The following is a 12,619-nucleotide window of genomic DNA, read 5'->3' as shown; positions in this document are numbered from 1 at the left end:
AAAGCGAGAGTCTCGCTCACGCAGGCACTTCGCCAGTGTTCAAAGGAAAGCTTTACCACCATCATTAAACTTGAACATGTGGGAACACGTTTCCTTCAGGGGGAGAAAAGGCATTTTGAAATGAGAGAGATAAGTCACAAAGGCGGGGAGGCGGAGAATCTTTCAAAACTAGATTCCCACCAGGCTCGATTCCGCTCCGGGACACGTCTACTGCTTTGTAAAGTTTTAAACACTGAAGAAAAAGAGCAAGAAAGAAACCGACAGGCAGAGGTATTATCAACGGCTCCATCGATTTGTAACCTGTATTTTAAAGAACAACGTTCCAGTATCTGACCGTGCCCCCCTCTAAAGAGCTAACATCAACTCAAGAAAACCCATCAACTAAAAGTAGTAAAGATTCTGTAAGACAGTCTTTTCTAGAGCTCCAAACTAATCTGCTTTTTCTTTTCATTAAGCCTTTAAAACTAGATTGGACAAAACACAGAAGGAAATCATGCCGTACTTGCCAAGGGATAGATCAAGTATTTCCCCCCATCTCTTTAATTTCTTTGATATAAACACAAAATCAAACAAGCCTCCTTGAAAGACCTTATAAAACGCATGAAATATTCCTGATACAGTTATTAAAAAAAAACCCGATAGCATAAGTACCGTGATTATGCCAGAATGAGTCAAGTCTCACAAACATGATTATCATTTCTATCATCCCTCTTATGTACAAACAGGAAGCTTTCTAAACTGGAAAAATTACACATCAATGCCCAGAGAAGCATTAAACAGCAAGACAAGCATTTGCTGTTGTGGAATTGCTTGTAAGTCTCTTCGCTTTGCCAAGGTGGCAGCATAGCACAGGGTTAGGCTCCTTGGAGGAACACAAGAAACATCAACATTCAAGAACATATTGTAGGATAGCTAAGGAGTGCTAACCTACCAGCTTTTAAAACCTCCTCCCACCTATTTTAGGTTTATTTATTTATTTATTTATGTCCCTTCTTTGAATTATTAATCTTAGTTATAGTCTGACTGCTTAGACCTTAAACAGAGTCTTTTTTCTAAAATTGATGAAGCTTTTTTAAAAACAAACTGCTTTATAAGGTTGTAAAGGCAATCAACTGAAAGGAGAACACAGAAGTATATACTGAAATAATCTGTGATTATAAGTGGGGCTAGCCTAGAGTGATGTGCCAGTGATCCATACTAAAGGCACACTGATGTAATCACTTTTAAGAGAGAATGAAACACTATAACATAAAAAAACAAAACAAAAGAGCTTATTTTGAAGAGATGGCATTAGAGTGATAGTTGTACATTATAAATGAAAGAAAGGGTAAAGGGAGTTAGAGATATTTCTCTTGAGTCAAATAAATAAGAGTCTGTCATAGAATGCCTTCTCTCACCCTGGATTTCTCTTTGCAAACATTCGTCACAAGTTCACCACAGTATACGTCATTTACAATATCACATGCAACTTTATGTCCCAGGTCCACAAGGCTTTCCCAAGCACAGGGTAAAAGGGTGGAAGGAAAGGTCTCACCACTCTGAGGTCCTGGGCTTCTTTACCCTTCCTTCCAGCTTCCTTTCCTGTCTACCTTTTAATAGTGCCCACGGGATATACTGAATCCCCTTGTTAAGTATCCCGCCCTTAATCGAGTATCTCCCCAATTTGACTCCTGCCCAGTGGAAGCTTGCAGATTGTGAGTCAATTTTAGGCTTACCCTCATTCTGTCACAGAACCTGATAAAAAATCTATTCATAGAATATCAGGGTTGGAAAGGACCTCATTGAGTCCACCCACCTGCTCAAAGCAGGACCAATCCCCAAACTGATTTTTACCCCAGTTCCGTAAATGGCCCCCTAAAGGATTGAGTTTACAACCCTAGCTTTAGCAGGCCAGTGCTCAAACCACTGAGCTCCCTCTCCCCCTTATAATATATGGCGATATACCTATCTCATAAAGCTGGAAGGGACCCTTAAAGATCATTGAGTCCACCCACTGCCTTCACTAGCAGGACCAAGTACTGATTTTTGCCTCAGACCCCTAAGTGGCCCATTCAAGGATTGAGCTCACAACCCTGGGTTTAAGGAGGCACATACTCAAATCGCCAAGCTATCATTTACTTCAATGGACTTTGGAGACTGAAATCACTAGAGACAGAAAGGGAAATTAGGACTGTAGTCAATTGTTCAATTTCAGGCAAATAAAATATGTACTTTTTGCTTAGGAACATTTTTGGGTTTTATCACTGTGGTTTGGAAGGGAAAGGGTGTTTAGAAGGTGAGAAAGAAAGAAAGAAAGAAAGAATTCAGTAATTTCTCCAGATACCTACAAGAAAAGTCTGTGCAGTGACAGGCCACCATGTTTTTTAATCATTACTGTATTGTATTTTGAATTCTGGGACAGAATGAAGGCATAAAACTGTTTGTCTGCAAATTAATAAAACAATTAAGGACATAACAATGGCCATACTGGGTCAGATCAATGGTCCATCTAGCCCAGTATCTTTCTTGCAACAGTGACCAGTGCCACATGCTTCAGAAGGAATGAACAGAATAGGGCAATTATTGAATGATCCATCCCCTGTTGTCCAGTCCCATATCTAGCAGTCGAGACTTCGGGGACACTCAGAGCATGGGGTTGCATCCCCGACCATATTGGCTAATAGCCATTGATGGACTTATCCTCCATTAAAACAGTTTGGTTAGAGTTATATAAACTTGGAAGACAACATTGGATTGCCAGGTTTTCTCTGAGCTCTTAATTTTAGAGTGAACTAATGTAATGTAAAAGTTTTATGTAACCAAGGACAGGATCTGATATTGAGCCTATAAATGGCAAACTATTACTGACCTGCAGGATAAGGTCCTGCAATTTCCAAATATAAAATTTATCTATTTTGGAGGCTTTACTTTCTTTTCTTAATTCCCTTCACAATTCATAGTTATCTGCTATATATTGACTAGGAAGGGTCACTTCAGTATCACCAAGTAATAGGGTGCACAGTGCCTTAGGGTGCTGCACTTTACTTCACAGGCTTGCCCTAGCAGAGATCCTCCTTTCTTTCCTCTAGGTGGTTTCTGCAATAAGCTTTTCACAAAATCATGACAACCAGTTTCTGAGAATTGCATTCAGGCCATTCCTCACCATCTCTTTCCAAGAGACACAGGCATCTGGGGAGTTCTGTGGATTTCCTCTTGTGTCTAAGCATGACCAGCATGTTTCAAAGTTTTCAGTTTGCAGCTTCTTTGTTAGTCTTGTTCTTCCAATAAAACCAGGAAATAAACTGGGCAAAGTCATTCTAAGATTAAAGTCTCCTGAAAATATTTGCTTTTATTTATGTATGTATTTAATTGTATTTATTAATTGGTAGTTGTTGTGGACACCTTAGAGACAGCTTGTCAAAGACTGTTGAAGCCTGACAAGGTGTAGCTAGATAATATGTGAAGAGAGATACATTGGATAAAGCTAGACTACAATACAAAATGTTATTGTTCGAAAGTAGGCTGGATAGCCATTTGTCTTGGATGGTTTAGACAACAACAAATCCTGAATCTTGGAAGGTTGTTAGACTAGATGACCCTTGCGGTTACCCTGGGATTCTGTGTTTGAGGGGATGCCCTTTACCCACTATTAGCTGGAAGGATTTGTGCCCAGTGTCGCCCAGGACAAATTGTGGTCAGCTTCATGTCAGCTAATAGGGGTTAAAAGGGCCTATAGTGAAGGCAACCCTACAGAGAAATTTCAATCACTGGTGTCCACTTTCGTGCAACAAATAGTGTATTCAAATAATCACAGGTTCAGTTTGGCTAATAATTTGCACCTGAAATTCAGGTCACTTAGTTATCTAAATAACTGGCTTGTGAGGACAAGAAGCTGGCTAAGAATCAACAGGCATATGAATTGCTTCTGCAGTTATTTGTGAGCCCAAAATCTCAAGTGGAAAATGGAATACTGATTAAGGACAAGAAAAACATATGACCCCTACCTGAGATGAGCGAGAAAGAGATCTTATTTGTTACTTCACTACCTAGCATGGTGAACACTGGAACTGTAAGGAAAACTCTTTCTCCATGGAGAAAAATGGCCCTTGTTGGTTTTTCCTGAAATAGGTTCTCAATAAAAGCATAGAAACTCTTTTATCTATTAAAACCAGCCATTGAATTGAATAGGAAAGTTGTCCATCTCTGCCTCTGTGATGGAATCTTTATCTATTCTCGAAACCATCTGCACATGCCTATCAGAGAGACCTTCTGCTGACTATGTACAGAACTGAAAAAGTGAACTACGGTAAAGGTCACTCCACCAAATTCATTATGTTGTTTCTTGTGCCTTCATCTCTCCTCTTTTACTTTAAGGGGAAAAGGGCTAGAAGACAGACAATCAATACAGATCTAGAAACAACACCACCTTTTGATCAACAAAGCCATCTGCCCTACTTCCCAAATAATCTCAAAAACCTGTTGATTCTAATTTTCTACTGATTAAAAAGTCATGTTCATTTTTACTTGCATATTCGTAGATTCAAGAGGCAGAAATCTTTCCTTCTCTTCTGTGTCATTCAGTCTGTTTTCAGCAGGTCTCAATGACCTTTAGTATTTTCAAGGGGACCATTGTTATGAAAGGGACATTCCAAATGATTTAACACGATCCACTATGCTTACAGCTCAATAAACAAATCAAAAGAGAGAAGTTCAATCCCCTTTTGAAAGTACTTATATCTCTGCTTATGAGACAGATGTAACTGTGATACAAGAACTGATAAAAGCTGCACTGCTAGATCTGAGGAATAATGATTTTGATTCCTCCATGAGGTTGGGGAAAATCGCATGGCACACTGAACTCTTAGTGGTCTGGGGTATTTTGAATGTTCATTGTACTTTTGAAATATTTTGAACCAGTGTGACTTAGGTATCACTTTCTGAAGACTCAGATAGTACAATGAAGGTAATGGTTGGGATTGTCAGTGGAGCCAAGCACCCAAATCCCTTTGAAATTCAGTGGAAACTGAGCACCTAACTCCCATATGCTCCTCTGAAAACTCCAGCTGATAATTCCAGAGGAGTACCATACTGAATCACTTTGAAATAATGAAGAAACAAAACAATCTCTTAGCATCAGAACACCTTAGGAGTAATGGATAGCCTGAAGGAAAATGACTGTTGACCGAACACTAGGGATTCTAATGAAAACTCTTATTACACCCATTTTACACTCCATTGACATCAGTGGAGTAATGTATGATTTACATCAGTGTAAGCAAAAGGAAATGGCCTTATATGTACACTAAAGAATTAATCCCCATCTTCTCCCTGGGAAGCTGAGAGGGAGATTCCTCTATATGAGCTGGGAGCTTGAGACAGGAAGAAACGTATTTGTCGTGAGAATGTCAGAAAGAGACTCCATTTTGAGAGCAGAACATAGACTGCAGGAGATCACAATAGACCGAGGACTATGGGTTCCACAAGAATAATTCATAGTTTAAGTCTTTAAATGCCTTAAATAATAGTTCTTTTCCATTTTGAAACTAGAGTAGTTTCCCTAAACCTATCAGATGCTTAGAGTTGTTAAACGTTTAACTTAAAAAACAAACAAACCACCACCCAAACTCTAAACTGGACCTTGAATAGCGAGTAGGTTACAGAAGAGAATTTTTTTAAAGTGTTTGCTGTAGTTAATTTAGTTGGGGCAACCTATTGACATGTCTAAGACTATATCACTCCTCTCTCTTGGCCAGAGGTAGGTAAAATTGGTCAGTACTCATCGTTATTGGTTAAGGGTAAAGAAGTGAGGTCTCTACTCATTAAAAGACCATTTAGGAAGTGTAAGGATTCAGAGAGGACACAGAAGAATAAAAAATGACCTCAAAATAACAGGTATGGCCAAAGTCCCCTTTGGAATGTTAAAGGTCTCCTCCAAAGAGTTAGCATCAACATAAATGTGTTGTAGATACAGTATAGAGCCCTGTCCTTCTACCATTACTCATGTGAATAAGCCTATTAATTTCCATGCACCTACTGATGTAAAACAGGCAGGGCTTTTCTTGGGGGGAGAGGTAGCTCAGTGGTTTGAGCATTGGCTTGCTAAATCCAGGGTTGTGAGCTCAATCCTTGAGGGGCCCACTTAGGGATCTAAGGCAAAAATCAGTACTTGATCCTGCTAGTGAAGGCAGGGGGCTGCGCTGAATGACCTTTCAAAGTCCCTTTTAGTTCTAGGAGATTGGTATATCTCCAATTATTATTTTTTTATAGCTTTTGAGAATTTTCTGAAATATTGAGATCTTTCCACTAGCTGATGGCAAACCAGTATTCAGTGCCAGAGATAATTAATCTTATATAGCAATGTCTAAAGGGGAAAAATATAGTTTTCATGTTGAAATCCATTCAGAAGGAGTCTTTTCTGGGACACTCCCTATTTATGACAGAACACAGATGATATTTTGTGACAATGGTGGACATTTTATATTTATGGGTTTTTTTGGAAGAAAAATGTTACTGCAAAACAGATGGGTGAAAAAGAAAATCAGATACAATATCAGTTTCCTTAAGAAGAAAATAACTTGACCATCAGAGAGCACAGACCAAGAATCTTTCCCTTCTGAGGGTATGTCTACACAGCTGATTGCAGCACTTTAATGTGGCTGTGTAGTCGTGGGTCCAGCACAGTGAGAGAGCTCTCCCCACGCTGTAATAAAACCTCCTTCACAAGGGGAAAAGCTACCAGTGCTGGGATCACAGCTCACAGCGCTGTTGCACTAGCTACAGCACTGAAACTTGCATCACTCAGGAGGTGTTTGATGACACTACAGAGCAGAGCACAGAGATAAATAAACAAGAATCACATTGTGCTGCTTCTCCAGAAGGTCCCTGTTCCAATGTCTATTACTTAGGGGCAGAAAAGCATGTCATTCTACTGCAGACTGATCACCTGAAAGAAAAGCTAAAAAGCCAGCAGAATTACCAAGCAGATGGTATCTATTTGGCATCCTGATAAATTGACACTAAATTTTCAGATTTTTGAGAGGATTCTGAGGTAATGAAAATGTCTTGTGAAACAATTTGTTTAGCTCTTCAGCGGTACAAAGCACCCATGTTACAGATTTGTAGACAGTGAGAGATAGAAAGGTAGCTAGAGTAGTCAACACCTTTTCAATCTGGTTTAAAACAAAGGACCTGGTTGATGCACTGGTTTAATTTCTCTCAGTCCCAAGCTTGTTTTCAGGATCTGGTAAAAGAGAGTTTATGCCACTTTAATGGTGTCTTTATAGCCGGGAAGATTTTGCATTTTAGACTTAGAGGAACTGTTGATAGAATGAAGGAGGTTAGAACTCTGACTAGTTCTACTGAACCAGTGAAACATTCATCACCCATTCAGGAAAATATTCTCTTATGGCTGAAAGATGGAAGGGATGTAGTTTAATGAGGTGTGAGTACTATATGGAAGTGGAAATACACTGCTGAAAGGTATGAGGCTACTTGTGTTGATATTATGAAGAATATTTTGTCATTGATATGAATCACATTTCTCATAATGCTATTCCCATTCTTTAGAAGGGACTGAGAAAGATGCTGTATTTTGTTTGGCCTTTGGGATACTGAGAGAATCTGCCTCGTGATCAAACTCATTTACAAAAGCTTACCAGGACTGCAAGCTTAGAGTGAGCTTAATTAAGCTTAGGGAAAGCATTATCAAATGATAATTTTGTCTTTCTTGTTTCTTCTTCTCTCAGCCTCTGCAGTTCTCAAACCCACAAGTCTCTGGAGAACAGCCTGTTCCAGCTGTACATTATATACCTTGGTGCAATATGGGATAGAAAGAGGATCTTTATATTTAAAGCAACCAGTTCTACATGTAGTGTTTGCATGGATCACACACCATTACTTTTTCCTCCATGAAACACAGTACTTATTTCCGTCTGATTTCTTGCCTTTAACTCAAAAGGCTCAAATCACAGTAAGTTTTTGCTTTGTCTTCAGTTAGTGCTGCTTCTTTGGTGGCTATCAGTGTTACTAGGAGTGAGTTATGGTGGGCTCATTTAGTCAAACACTACATAGACACCAGGTCACAAGCAGAGTAGTTATTAGGAACAGTCATGAGAATATCCTCAGGATAAGTTGAGTGTCTCATTTGAATCATAAAATGTTCTTCCTTTCTTTGTCTCGGGCAGAAAGAATACTAAGAGCTTATAACTCTTTTTTTTAGGGCCAAGAGGAGGCAATGAAATCTTTCCTGAAAAAAACTGAGCAGCTTGAGTATTTAATAGTTTATTGAGGACTTTGCATGAGGCAAAATGATATGAGGGAAGGAGAGAGGGAGGGAAAGGTTTTATTTATTTTATTACTATACTTTACACTCAGAGTTCTAAGAGGCAGTGGTGCTAATTCTCACAATTTTATCAGGAATTTCATGATATTTAATGTTTATGTTAAATCCTTAGTTTCTGGAGTCAGCTGATTTTATGAGAATCCCAGTTCTCATTTTTTAAAGAAGTACTATTCTGGTGCTCAGAAAAGGTTGAAAATGTGAACCCTAGAGGCTCAAAACCAAATGGCAGGTAAAAAGAACTCAGACAATATTATTCTTAATATCTCATTATTTTCAATCCAGTCTCATGATTTATGGAGATGTGAGTTGTAAATGCTTGGACTAGGCAGTTCTGCTGTTATCTTTATCCCACGTATATAATCTGTCCCTGATTCTCAATTATTTTTCAGTAGCCAGACAGTGCGCAAATCCATGCACTCTGCTTCACTACTATCTTTAGGACTTTCTACCACTTCACCCACAATGAACATGGCCACCTTGACATTTTAATCCAGATGCCCCAAGATGAAAATCTTCTCATTATAAATCAACTATATCCACAAATATTTCATCATTAGACAGTTCAGTATAACGATAATTACCTGAAGATGCTGTTATGTTTCAAGTAATGGGAATTTCTTAACTCAAGGCACAGAGGATAAAAAAATGAGATACAGGAACCGTAGATTGCTTAAATCATGCCTTCATTATATGAGTTTTCACACAGCACTGCCTAAACTCTCATGGTCTGGTTTTTGCTCTTCCTTACACAGCTTTTACATTAATGGAACTCCACTGACTTGACTTTATTTATTCTTGATTCAGGTAGATGTTACTGAATTGGGGCCTCAAAATCCTGTCCCAGCAGATACTGGGATGGATTCTCTGAAAAAGTTTCTTTTTAATTGTTTCAAAGTCCTAATCATGAATGTAATGGGGACATCCTTACAATTGTTCCCTGTCAACTTAGTAATGACCATCCATATGGAGTTATACATACGTGAGTGCAGATAAATGGGGAAAAATTCTCTACTGGCATAAGTAGGTGAAACTCTATTGAAGTCAATGGAGCTGTGCCTAGCAAAGAACGTAACTTTTGCTCTAATGGATAAGGCCTCTAGTACACCTAGAAAAGCATCCTGACAATGGCCAGTATCTGAAGTTTAAAAGCAATATGTACTCACCCGTAAAGAACCTGACTAATTGTACAAGCTGCAGTTCTTGATTAAAAATAAAAAAATGAAAAAAAGCTAAGGATGAAGAAACAGAAGTCAAAGAAATTGATGATCTTATTCTAGTTGAGTAGCCAGCAAGGCACACTGTATTTAATGGCATATGGAAGAGTTCTCTTTTGTTTTGAGCTATTTTTTTAAACGCTCATATCTTGGGAAGCATGTGCGCACACACACGAACACACACAATTGGGCTATTAAGACTCAATAAATGCATTGATTTGTCTTTCTTCTTTCTTTTTCTCATCATTCATTAAACGATACACGACTTGCCTCCTCACATTTTAAAAAAATCTATTTCTTTACTCTTCATGTTTTATTGCGAACAAAAAGTAGTCTTGTGCCGCGAAGGCTCATCAAAGTAATAATTATATTTCTTTTGTCTGCACTGAACTGTCTGTCATCTGTGAGCATTTGAATGTGCTATGTGTCTTTCTGCATTTGTCTGCATTCTTCCTCATTATTTACTGCTCCTCCATCATCCACTACTGATTGTTAACTTCTTTCTGCTCTTTCTGCCTTTAATTTTTCTGGCCTGTTATTCACACTGTTTTTAACCTTCTACCTGTTCCACACCAGAAATGTTGGTGATGCTTTTTTATATTTTAATTTTACAAATTTATTAAAATATATTATTTATACTAATAGCTCTGATGTTTATCTACATGACCAATCTGCTAACATAATCTGCCAAAAGAATGGAGGAAGTTTTGTTAAGCAACATAAATCAGAATCATGCCATCCCAGATCAAACACACACCTGCACATTCCCCCCCCCGCCCCCAAATCTTCCCTTTAGGCATGGAGCACCCTCTCTGAAGTAATCGGTGAAGTCAAAACCTCTTCCAAACCCTTCCTCAAAACCCACTTCTACTGTGATGTCTATGATATATTGTCAATTGACAATGGTTGGAGAGGTGGGCAGCAAGGATTAAAGACTGCAAATATAATCTCTGAATTTGGTTTATTTTTAGCATTCGTAATTCTGGTTTATTATAGTTAATTATAAATATATCATCTTGAAATCTGCTAATTGTCCCATAGCTGGTAAGAAGTGTTCATAGCAATGTTACATTTGTCCTTCCTCCCTCTGACCCCCATCCCTTCAAGTGTCTGTCACAGCACTTGCTGTGTCTTGATTTAATTCAGATGGCAAATGTTGTGAGACAGTGGGTCTTTGAACATGTGTTTGAACAGCATCTAGCACAATGGAGCCTTTGAAGGCTACTGTAACACAAATAGTATATCTGTACATCCTGCTCCCATTGAAGTCAATGTGAGTTTTGCCATTTACTTCCCTGAGAGCAGGCCCTTAATCTTTGGGGTTATCATCAGTAAAATGGGAATAACAATGTTCACTTATTTCCCAGGGGTATTCTGAGACTTTCTGGAAAGCAAGTTGAGATAATCAGATAAGACATCCAAAAGGGGGGAAAAATATTCTAAATTGTGGCCCAGAACCTTAGATGGTGTTAATTGGAATTAGTAGAGCTACATTGATTTACACATATGGAGGATATAGTCTTGAGTGTCTTATTTTAACATAGCTTTAATCAAATTTGTCATAAGGCATTAAGGCTGACTTCAAAAACCTTGGAATTTCACTTTAATTGATAATAACAGTACCTGGTTCTTATATAGCATTTTACATCAATAGATCTCAAAGTGTTTTAAAAAGCAGGAGAACATCATTGTTTGGGTTCAGAGGAACGCCACAATATTCTCATGTTTCTCCAGCCAGAAGGTTACTAACCCCTTGAGGCTGAAATATTCAGCTAGAAATCTGACCAAGACAAGTTTTCTTTCACATTCAATTGCTATTTATTTTTTCTCCTGTTGTTATATGGGGTTGAGCTTTCTCGTGGTATTTGGGGCACTTCTACCTGGCATCAAGGAGAGCAGAGACGATCACAAAAGTAAAATAATGTTTATCAACTTAACTGAACATTTTTCATACTTTGCAAGAGCTTCGGTTTCAGTCTATTTTGACTTATGGGCAAATGTTTGTATTGGTTCTTATTTTATCCAAACAAGATTCCTAGATTTTATTGCCAGAAAGGGACTATTATTATAATTGAATTTGGTCTTCGGCATAACCCAGGCAATAAAATGTCAACCAGCAATACTTGCACTAAATTCAATAAAATGTGGTTGAGCTACAGAATATCTTTTAGAAAGACATCTGCTCCTTCGGTAAGCTGTTCCAATGGTTAATTGTCCTCAATGTTAAAAAATATGTGCCTTATTTCCAGTTTATATTTGTTTAGCTTCAAATTTCAGCCATTAGAACTTGTCATGTCTTTTTTTATTTGCTAGAATAAAGAGCCTTCTAGCATCTTTCCCCCATGTAGCTACTTATATACTGTGATCAAGTGATCTTTCATCTTCTCTTCAATAAGCAAAGGAGATTGAACTCTGTAAGTCTTTCAAGGTTTTACCCATCCCTAGAATGCAATTTAGTAAAACATCACACATTAGTTTCTCTCTCTCTCTCTCTGTTCTTTCCTTTCCCAAATTTTGTTGGCCACCAGTTCCCTGTCAAATAGCACTTCATCCACCCACACTCCCCAGCTGCCACTAGTTTTCATTTTACATCTAAATGAGCAGAATGCATCACCTGCTATCAACACTACCATTCTTCCCTGTGTGCTGGGAGGTGATGAGTAATCCCTGAACTAGAGTCTAGTCAATCAACAAACCAGGAGCTGGTCTGGTGACTCTGAAAGCAGGTATGTAAGCCTCAGAAGATAGTAGTTGCTTTGTGGCCTGGAACTCTGTGCTGCTTGACAGTGGTGATGGACTTTTTATCCTACTCCACTCTTAGCCTTAATCCTGCTGCAGCCTTGCTTTGGCAGCAGCCTAATTCCAGCACCTACTTTTACTTTGTTCCAATCCTGCTTTTTATGCCTGATTCTGGCTTTGACCCTTGGCCTGACTGCCACTAGTCCAACTACCAGATGTGACCATCTTCACTTCAGTTTTATACATGCAATGTATCAAGAAAAGGTAATTGTACAGATCTTCACTGACCTAGGATGGGATGTAGTCAAGAGATTATTTCTGAACCTTAGAGGTCAGTACTGTATTC

Source organism: Chelonoidis abingdonii, chromosome 4, assembly GCF_003597395.2.
Source record: "Chelonoidis abingdonii isolate Lonesome George chromosome 4, CheloAbing_2.0, whole genome shotgun sequence".
NCBI classification, from domain to species: Eukaryota; Metazoa; Chordata; order Testudines; family Testudinidae; genus Chelonoidis; species Chelonoidis abingdonii.
This window is presented reverse-complemented; position numbering follows the sequence as displayed.